This window comes from Ipomoea triloba, chromosome 13 (assembly GCF_003576645.1).
Source record: "Ipomoea triloba cultivar NCNSP0323 chromosome 13, ASM357664v1".
Classification (NCBI taxonomy): Eukaryota; Viridiplantae; Streptophyta; class Magnoliopsida; order Solanales; family Convolvulaceae; genus Ipomoea; species Ipomoea triloba.
The window spans coordinates 7,410,371-7,420,790 of NC_044928.1; positions in this window are offsets into that span (position 1 = coordinate 7,410,371).

Consider the following 10,420-nt stretch of genomic DNA (forward strand, 5'->3'; position numbering starts at 1 on the left):
TCTAGCATTTGTTGTCACACGAATCGGATCGGATGTTTTTTTGGGTTAGCGGAAAACTCTATGCTGGCAAGGTATCAAATGTCCAAGTGGAGAAGAATATTGTGCCTAAGTTGAGGAAAATTCTATTTTGCATTAAGCATGATGCCATGCTCATGACCTAAACATTGCTTTTTGTGTGTTTGGGGGTGGGGTGGGGGTAAATTTAAAGAAAAATAGTTTTTTTTTTTGTTTTTAATTTCAATATTTATATGATATGAAATAATAATATTTGCAAGTTCTCAATTATTGACCCTTCAATTTTTTATATGATGATAGTTTTAGTTCTCCGTCAACATAGACCGTTATAGTTCATCACTTTTACATTGTACATGTGGAGAATGTTAGTCAATATTAGGACGAAATTTTTTTATTTAAATCTATTGAAGTTTTTTTTTAACCGATTAAAGAATTGAAATCGTTAAAACCACCACTTTATGAAAAAGGTGATGAAAATTGTCAAAAATCAAACTTGTCAAAGTCAAACCTCTAATTTAACAATTGTATTTACTATTTACTTACCTACTGTCTCAAACCGTTACGCTTTTTAATTTACCATTTCATGTAATATTTTTGCAGAGTAAAGTACAACTTGTCTTCTGTTCTAATGCCATAGACCTATGACTCTTAATATAAACCATAAGATAAATTTTTAACCATAAATTTTACCTTAAATTTATTATTTTTTAAAGCTTAAGGAATGAGGTTGTGAGGGGTAATTTATATCATGGACCATGGTCCACATAATATTATAGACTCTGAATCGAAACGACGAGATATAAAATTTATTCTTGTTAAATACAAAATTTTATAACACGACACAAAAAATCACAGCACACGACGTATACACATGTTATATAATTATTTATTGTTATATAATTATTTATTTTTCAAATATGATTTAAATACACAGTTTGTGTTCATATGTACAAAATTTCACAACACAAGTTACAAAAATTCAAAACATAAGATACAATTATTAATTTTCATAACACAAGACACAAAGCACTTACAACATAAGATGCATATACATGCACCAAGGTATATAATACATTGTGAATCCTGGCCCATGATATAAGGATGGGTTATGAGGAGGGGAATGTAATATATATCAAATATTTTGTTTTTGGGCTTGGTCCAAAAATAGGCAATAAACTTTCCTAAGAAATATTTGGGCTTTATTTTGGTAAAGCACAATTTCGGTCCATTAAAGGAAAATTAAGCTTCCGTAGGAGTATGAGACATGAAACCCAATAGAAGACTCCAAGTTGAATGAGATTTTTTTTTTTCTTTTTTTTGGATGTTGAAGAATTTCAATAGTTATATTATAAATCTGGTTTCACTTTGTAAGGTATACTCGTATCCATTAACATGCTGAGTATTTATAATTTGAATTGTAAATGTTCAATATATAAATTGTGAACATTCAGTATATAAATTATGTATTTTTTATTCGGGTCCATTTTACGAGATGGATCTAGGTTCACAGAATAATTTTTCAAAGAATTTCTTTTGGTTCGAAACAAAACAAAATATTTCAATTATCATAATTATTTTATTTAATTATCTAACAAACTATGAGATTCAAATTTCAATTACAATTATAATAGTCAACTAGAATCTCATCTAAGCGGTGGCCTAAGTTTATTTAATTATTTCTTTTGTATATTATAAATATATATATTGGCCATTTTTTGAGTCATATACGGATTATTTATAAATAGTTCATGTCATTAAAAAAAATAACGTATTCGATCAACTGAATACAAAAATGTTTTCTTTATATATTTCTTTACTTTTTGCTTTCAATATGATAATTAAAATAATATATAATTATCTAGACAATTATAGAAACATAATTAAATCGCAGGCATACTATACATTAAAAATAGTTTCGAGATAACTATAGAAACATAATTAAATTGTATGCATAATATATGATGAAAGAATTGGACTTGGGTCCAAAATTAATTGGGCCTGGGGAGTAGAGGGATAAAAGTTAATTTGACACTAAAAGTGATTGAAGCCTGTGGGCAAGGAATGTGGTAAATTATTGTCTGGATCATGGTTCACATAGTGTTGTGTGGACCATAACAAAAAGTACATTTTTAATATACTAAATGTACATTATTTACATACTGAATATACATTATACAATATAATGTACATTCAGTACACAAATAATGTACATCCTCCGAATATAATGTACATTTTTAATATACTAAAAGTACATTATTTTATACCGAATGTACATTATTTGATAGTATGGTCCACATAGCTGTGTAGACCATGGCCCACACAATAAATAATGATTGGAGGAATGCGGTTGTTATACTGTGGACCATGGTCCACAGAGCTTTGTGGACCATGGTCCAAAACGATGTCGTTTCTTTAAGTAAATAAATGACTGCTGTTACATTGCTAGGAACATCTTGTAACTAGATTTTGATTATATCAAGCTTAAGAGTTTAGACCCCTCAATTCTTTTATGTCATAGACTTAGGTTGATTTCTTACCCTGTTCAAATCGTTAACCAGAATGGATGTATCAAGCATGCATGGATATCACTTCGAGACAACAACACTCAACCCGAGTTTTCATCTCTCAACGATTCGTGATCAAGAACGAAGGATAGAAGAACGAAGACTCGAAGACCTGAAGATTCGAAGACAAAGGATGAGAGATTGCAAAAGACCGAATCAAGGAAGGGTCTACCTCTTTATGTTATCTAGGCTGAATGATAAAGAAAGATCATTCGATGAGTTATGGAGTGATTGGTAAAGTCAACCAATTGTATTCGAGTGGATAAAAGGAATCGATTCGTTAGCTCAGCTAACAGCTCGATATGGATGAAACAAATGCTGAACGACTATGGTATCAAGTTCAGAAGTGTAGATCTTCACTGTGATAATACAAGTGCGATCAACATCGCAAAGAATCCTGTACAGCACTCCCGAACCAAACATATTGACATACGTCATCACTTCATTAGAGAACTTGTAGAAGATGGAGAAATTGTGTTACACTATATCCCAACTGACAAGCAATTGGCGGATATTTTCACAAAGCCCCTGTAAGCAGTCGAGTTCAATCTACTGAAATCCGAACTTGGTATGTGTACCATATCACAAAACTAGTTCGGAATATGGTACACTGGCTATTCAAATTTTTCAGTTATATTTTAGGTTCTTGTAATTTTCTCCTTTTAATATGTGCTAAATGCTGTAATTTTAGAAGTTTATCTTTTAAGCTGAAATGATTTAAAAGATGTACTGGCCGTCTGACAAGCTCCCTGAGCATTAAATACGGAGAGACAATCGTCAATCAAAAGCACGTCTCCCATGACTATCACGTTGCTTTATGTGATCCGAGGAACTCGCCAATATCCGCGGCCTTTATACTCTTCAGAAGTCAACTGCAAAATGTGGTAACAAAAGATCTCTCATATATCGCTCTCTCTCTCTACAACTTCATCCCATCACCATTATCATCTTCACTACATTGCAAATAAGCCCTATTTGAATTCTCTTTCTCTCTCATTCACAAATGGCTCAAAACAATCAAGATCCTTCTAAGTTTTTTGATTTTTCCAAACTCACAAATAAGTTTAGCAAGGAAATACAGCATCGGGCTTCAAGAGAGATGGTTATGATCACCAACAATCGAATGGATCCTCCAAGCGAAGAACCTATCTGCACATTTTACTCAAGACCGTCGCAGCTTGACTATCTGAAAGGTTTTCTGAAACCTCTGGACATGGAAATAGGGGAATCATCCAAAGAGAAGCCACCTAAGGTTTATTTATGAACCCTACTCTCGATTTAATTTTTTTTCTTATTGACATGGGTGTCTCTGTAGCAAAAATGTGCATATAAATCTTTCTGCGTTTATAATCAAAATTTCAGGAGATAATTGAAATATCTGACTCTGAAGAAGATAATAGAAACCAAAAAAGAACTACTGCTGAAAAACCATTGCCATTAATTCCTGTGAAAAAGGAACCAGTAGAATCTTTTGATGATTTTGACTTTGATACACCTGCTCATGCTATAATATCTCCTACTACTGTTTCATCTAACCCTTCTGCTAAGGTTTTCTATGTCCCTGATCCCCTGAAACTAAGACCTCACATGTTCACAAATACTGAATTGTTCACCATATTAAATGACTATAGGAAGTCTAAGTCCTTGTCCAAAAGGCTAAAAATCCTTGTTCTTCAAACTGAACCAAGTCCTTCATAGCAAGAGTCTATCCTACCCTTACCATCAACACAACCCCAAGACAATCCCACTAAGAATCTACCCTGTTTACCTACAGAACTTCAAAACACCACCTCTGAGGAATCTCATACTGTCTTACCGTCTGAAACACTACATGAACTACCTACTGAAACAAACAATGAACCACCCTCAACAGAGCCCTTTCTTCTACCTAAAAGAGAGCCCCTAGACTTTGAGGTTGAATATGAGTCAGGGCAAGGAAGAGATGAACAGGTGGTTGAAGAAGATGAAGATAATGCAGTACCTCTCTCCCACATAAGGAAGGGCAAAGAGAAAGCAAGAGGAAAGAAGAAGGTCATTGAGCGATTGGCGGGGTGTTACATGTTGATCTTCTAGCGACTGGCGGCTCATCAGTATTTGTTTCAAGAAGACTAACCAGTGGTTCCTCTCTCTACTACTGTTCAGTCACCGGTGGCCTTGCGTGTCTAATCGCTGGTAGCCATGTACACTATCCAGTTTGCTTCCGCTAGTCATCCTTCCCAGGCTACTAGTCGTGATCGAGGAGGCAGAAACCACCGTGATTAGCGTAGATAAGGGCAGTGCAGTGATCTAAGCGTTGCTGTTCGCTACCAACTGTGCGATGCGCCTAGGCACACTACCTTGACGTGCTAGTGTCGGTTTATTGATCCGCCTGGCTACGTTGTAGCAAGTCCTCACGCATAGTCACGGGCATTTGCATATGCTTTTGTTCCTCGCGTGAATATGGTGCATCAGGTGGGTAATTATGGGCAGGCTACTTTGGATGATTTTTATTCTACGCCATTTTCAAATGTTTGGTATCCGGATACTAGAGAAAATACCCATGTTATGCAACAAGTGGATAATTTGCATACTGTCGAGCCGTGCATTGGTGGTGAGACTCTTCGTGTTGGAGATGGGGTTGGCTTACCTATTACAAACACTGGTTCTTTTTCTATTCCCTCTTCGTTACGGTCACTATCTCTAAATAATGTCTTACTCATTCTTAATTTGCAAGTTTCTTTATTGTCAGTCCATAAATTTACAATTGATAATAATGTTTATTTTGAGTTTCATCCTTCGTTTTTTTTTTTTTTTTGTGAAGGACCGGAAAATCCACTAGGTTCTTCTTAGTGGTTTCAGTTATGGAGGGATGTATTGGCTTCCTGTGTATTCTCTAGTTGCTTTCGTGTCTGCTAGAGCTTCTCCACAAGTGTGGCACAATAGGCTTGGGCACACTCACTTTCATGTTCTTCATCAAATTCTCAATAATTGTCATGTTAGTGGTTCTTTATGTTCGTTTAGTTCTATATGTATTGTGTGTTAGTTAGGAAAGTCTACACGTTCCTTTATCTCGTGTTACATATTCTAGCAAATCTGTTTTAAAACCTATGTATACTTACATTTGGAGCCTAACTCTGGTCCCCTCTATTGATGGTTATCATTATTTTGTTATTTTCATCGATGACTTCTCACGTTTTATATGGTTTTATCCTATGAAGCTTAAGAATGATATTAATTCCATTTTTGAAAACTTTCGTGTGTATGTTGAGAAATTCTTTTCCTGTTCCATTAAAGCTATACAATCCGACCTTGGGGGTGAATATCACAAGTTACATGTGGTATTTACTGCTGCAGGGATTATTCATAGATACTCATGTCCTCATACTTATGAACAAAATGGTCAGGTTGAACGTAGGCATTGCCATATTGTAGAGACTGGTCTTGCCTTGTTAGCTCATGGTCATGTTCTCCAAAATTACTGGTCCTACGCTTTTGAGCCTGCTGTCTACTTAATCAATCGTTTGCCTTTTCTGATCACTCAAACTCTAAATTACTTAATTGTTGCATGTGTTTGGCTGTGAATGTTTCCCATGCCTTAGGCCTTACAACAAACACAAAATGGACTTTAGGTCTGCTCCCTGTGTTTTTCTTAGTTATTCGTCTTCTTACACTGGTATAGGTGTTTTGATCATGCTTCTGGTTGTATCCATATAGCTCGTCATGTTCGTTTTAACAGAAGTGTTTTCTTTTTAGCGGTTCTACAGATGTTAGTAGCTCTAATTCTACAGCATCTCCTCGCATTTTAGGGTCACCTTGGGCGTATACTCCGTGTTTTATTGCACCGTTGTCTGTGCCACTTCCTACTGGAGGTGTTCCTCGGACTACAGTTGTTACTCCTGTTCGCATGCGGTCAGTTGTGCCATGTCTGAACCCTCCTGTTACCCCCCAAGCATTAGACTTTTCTTCATCTAGCAGTGAACCATCACATGTGTTGTCTTCGGGTCTTGGTGATTGTGTACAGTTGGTTGAACTTCTTGCCATACAACGGTTGCTCAGCGCTTGAATCCTCCCACTACTCTCGTGGCTTCTATTGATGATGAGGTGTGTACTTGTTACTCTCAGGTTGTTAAGTGCTATGATTGGTGTGTGGCCATGGATAGTGAGTTCAATGCGCTGTTTCAAAATCAGACTTGACAATTAGTTCCTGTTGGTGTTGATATGAATATCATTGGCTGCAAGTGGGTATTTTGGGTGAAACAGAAGTCTGATGGCTCGATAGAGCATTATAAGGTGAGGTTGGTTGTGAAAGGGTTTAATCGGGTTGCTAGGGAGGAGTACTCTGAGACATTTAGTCCTGTTGTTAAACCAACCACTATGCGTTTTTGTTGTCTTTTGTAGTTTCTCGTGGTTGGACGAAGCGGCAACTTGACGTTCACAATGTCTTCCTCAATGGGCAGGTCACGGAGAATATCTATATGCGACAGCCTCCGAGTTATGTTAGCCCTAGTCATCCACATTATGTTTGTAAGTTGGAGAAGTCACTGTATGGCCTTAAATAGGCACCTCGAGCCTAGTTCATGCGATGGCGTACTTTTTTAGTTAATGTTGGTTTTCACCTATCTCGGATTGATATATCTCTGTTTATTTATGCTTCTGGTGATATATGGATGATATTTTGCTGCTAGGCAATAATTTTGCTTTGGTTGATAATTTGATGGGTCAATTGTCCTCAGAGTTCATAATCAGAGAACTTGGCAAGCTAACGTTCTTTCTTGGTAATGAAGTTGTGTCTGATGATGATGTTGTTGTCTTATCTCAACGTTAGTAGATGCTTGAGGTTTTACAAAAGGATGGTATGGAATCTTGTAAACCTATGTCTACTAATGTGTCTAATGTTATCAATGATACATCTCTACTAGATGATCATACTCCATATAGATAGTTGGTTAGGTCATTGATGTATATTCCTGTTACTAGGCCTGGTATTTCATTTGTAGGCAATTGTTTGTGTCAGTTTATGCATGCTCTCACTCAGCATCACTTAGCAGCTTTGAAACGGGTTCTACGCGATGTTAAAGTAACAATTGATCTTGGGTTACGACTCTCAGGGTCTTCAGCTACAACAGTTCATGCCTTCTCAAGTTATGATTAGGCTGGTTGTCATCTTGACAGGAAATCTATGGCTGGTTTTGCTATTTTTCTTTGTTCTAACTTGGTTTCATGGGTGGCTAGGAAGTAGCGTACTGTTGCACGTTCATCTACAGAGGCAGAATACAAGGTTCTTGTTGATGTTGTTGGAGAGGTTGCCTGGATTCAGTCTTTACTATGTGAGCTTTGCTTGTCCCTTAATTCTATCCATATACTTTGGCGTGACAATCTTTGTGCAACATATGCTTGAGGGGGTGTATTTGTATATGTATTTAATTAGGATTCTCTTTAAGTTTGTTATGTTACAGCAGGACTCTCCTTTGTATATATACTCTATAATCTCCCAATACATTATTATTATTGTTGTTTACATTATTGTTGTTGTTGTTGTTGTTCAATATACAGAGAATCGGTTCATACTAAAACCTTCATCATTTGCATATTAGACTTTTATTTACATATTAAACATTTATGTTTTAAAATTGAAATGATAGGTATAAAATTACTAGTTCAAATAATTAATAAATATCTCTAATAAATTACTAGATCCATGGGCAGATCTAGAAATTTTTTTGAGTAGGGAAAAATATTAAAACAAAAGAGATAATTTGAAAAAAAAAACACTTAAAAGCATAGTCATAAATATTGTTGGATGTGGGCGAAAAATAAAATACATCAAAATAATAAAAAATTTTGGATATAGGCGAAATACAAGAAGAGCATGTTTAAACCTTGGACCTTTCATTTTAAAGCATAGGTTAAAGGCGTGATTTACTAGCTTAACTAACTTATCTTTCATTTATTTTTGTTTTTATTTTGTACTTATACTCTGAACATGTAATATATATATATATGTGTGTGTGTGTGTGTGTGTGTGTGTGTGTGTGTGTGTGTGTGTGTGTGTGTGCGCGCGCGCGCGCTATATATATATATATATATATATATATAGGCTTGGGGTGAGGGAGGGGCAATTGCCCCCACTGTGGATCCGCCCTGATCAGAACAATTAACAATTATATATCGACCAAATACAGAAGCATCTTTTTATTTTATTATGAAATTTGTATTTTTTTTGGAGTAAAAAAATTATCTTTTTGACGAAAAGCCCCCACTGTGGATCCACCCTGATCAGAACACTTAACAATTATATATCGACCAAATATAGATCCATATTTTTATTCCATCATGAAATTTGTATTTTTTTTTTTTTGAGTAAAAATATCATCTTTTTTTTTATTTATTAAAAAGCAAAATAAAATGTTTTTGACAACAAGCTTTAATTTTGGTAGAGGGTCCAATATTGTGAGATAGGCTTGAATAGAAAATTATATGAGTTTGTTGTTATGGTGTGAGCCACCTTTGTAGAAATATTCATAAAGACTCTTTAAACCAAGGCATAAAACACATTATTTTATTAAAGAAATGTTCATAACATAATGATAATGATTTTATTTTCCGGCAACAAATAAATAAATAAATGGATGACTATACAAGAGGTGGACATGTGTATTTAAATTATATTGAATAAAAAAATACTATATCATAAGCATAAATATTTTTAGTGGTGGTACACATGATGTCAAGTGGTAACCAAAGTAATCATCATTACCCTAAATAAACAAAATATCAGAATAAAAATAAGGAGAATATGATATTAAATTTTTCTCTATGTTTCAACATATGTGTGATGTTTGAATTTTTTTTAAAAATAAAATATTAAAAAAAAAACAAGAGAAAAATATAGTAAACTTGTGGTTTGCATTGTGATGTTAGGAAGATGAAACGAGGCACATTCTTTTTTTTTTTTTTTAAACCGAGTCACATATTAATGAAATATAAATAGAGGTGTAAAATCTATTAGTTCTATTAATCATTAATTTAATTTTTTTTATTAACCAAAACTTCATATGAATTAATTGTTCACCTTTTATATATATATACACACACACTTTTTATTTAATTTAATTTCTTTAGTTGAATTTGTAATAGTTACTCATGTAAGTTGAACGATGCTGAAGAGTGATGGAATGTTCTACATGAAATAATTATAATATTTAATAATAATAATAATAATAATAATAATAATAATAATAACAATAAATTGTAAAAGTACTTTAAGAATTAAGCAATAGCACAATATATTTATATTCCTGTGGATCGTTTTACATGTAATTAGTTAAGTGTAAATTGATAATTTACCAAACATTTTTTATAACCAACTATTAATATCAGCTGCTCAAAACAGCTAATACAACTAGCTATCAACTATCAATTAAACCAAGAAGCTATGTAAAGGTGTATGTTAGCTAATTGCCATACAACTCCAATATCCGATATCTCATTTTATTGACTAGCGTGTTCATATTGAAATATTATTTTTTTTTATGTATTTTATTATTTAAAAAATAGTATACAAATAATAAAATAAAATAAAATAAAAAAAGAAAACAAATGGTCGTACATCTTTTTCTTATTTAAAAATATATTTTATATTTATTGCTTTAATTTTATAAATATTACGTGTAGAATTATTACCCTTTAAAAATATATATTGTTCTTATCTAAAAGCTGCTTTATTATTATTTTTTTATTTAAAAAATGATTCTCTCCATGATTTATTGTCATTAGGTTTATGGTGAAAACCCCAATATCAGTGAGTTTTATTATTTATTTATTTTTATATATTTATTTATCCCCCCCCCCCCCCCCCCCCC